Source organism: Suricata suricatta, chromosome 11 (genome assembly GCF_006229205.1).
Source record: "Suricata suricatta isolate VVHF042 chromosome 11, meerkat_22Aug2017_6uvM2_HiC, whole genome shotgun sequence".
Classification (NCBI taxonomy): Eukaryota; Metazoa; Chordata; class Mammalia; order Carnivora; family Herpestidae; genus Suricata; species Suricata suricatta.
The window spans coordinates 8,345,187-8,346,194 of NC_043710.1; the positions used below are offsets into that span (position 1 = coordinate 8,345,187).

Genomic DNA, 1,008 nt, shown 5'->3' on the forward strand with positions numbered 1-1,008 from the left:
TTCTCGGCCTTTTGGCTAAGATCAAGTGTAGTATCTGTTCTTATCAGTTTAATATCTGATACGTCCTCTATCCGAGGACAATATATTAAATGGATTTTTGGAAGTAGGAGATGGAATAGGAGCTTGCTCCGTCCACTCCACGCATCGACCTGGTATTGCAGTACTTCCAGGAACGGTGCACCCCCTCGGGGGAACAATCTTGGTTCAGAAAGAAAGATTGTCAGTTTCTTAATCTCTAAGCAGCCAGCTTCCGGTTTCCAATTTAGGATTCGAGGCCATATTCAGTAGCTTTTTGCTAGATTGTTACAGTCTGAGTTGAAGTTCGCCCAATTTGTGCGTGTTGTAAGTCTTAAGTGTTTTTTATTTCAGAAGGTTAGGGACACAGTATCAACAAGGGAGGGGATGAGAGAAAGACAGATAGGAAGCAGACTACAGGCTCTAGGTTATCAACACAGAGGCGGATATGGAATTGACATAGAACTCTAACCCAGGTTCCGTCAGATCATGACTTGAGCTGAAGTTGAATGCTTCACCGACTGAGCCACACAGGCATCCTGGTGTTTAGAATGTAATAGACTAACAGAAAGCAAAAGTATACCTGAAAGGTATAGTTTTTTGGTAACGAGTGGGGCATAGGGAAAGAGAATCTATAGCAGGCTCCATGCCAAGTGTGGGTCCCCCAGAGAGCTTGCTGGGATGGTGATCCAAGCTTAAAACAAGAATCATGTTCAACCACCTGCTCTATCCAGGCACCCCAGTGTCAATTAGTTTAAGGGGCAGCCTCTTGTAAACTCAACATACTACACATGTTGTTCATATCTACCAAGAAAATGCACTTCATTGTTCTGCACAGGAGTTCAGTTCTTCAAAAAGAAAAGCGAATTCTCAAGTCCTGTTGCTGAAATTAACAGTTGTTAAGCATCTCTAAATAAAAGTTTACAGCCTTCACTGTGATTTGGCGCTCTAGCTGGACAGAAGGAAGTAATCCTGGGGAATTAGCTGCTGTTG

At 43.2% G+C, this 1,008-nt stretch overlaps 1 non-coding gene across 1 annotated transcript; it reads left to right on the forward strand.

Moving 5' to 3' along the window:
• Nucleotides 1–186, forward strand: LOC115272927. Its single transcript, XR_003900571.1, has one exon. It is a non-coding gene; the product is annotated as a U2 spliceosomal RNA (small nuclear RNA).
• The last annotated feature ends 822 nt before the right edge of the window (nucleotides 187–1,008 follow it).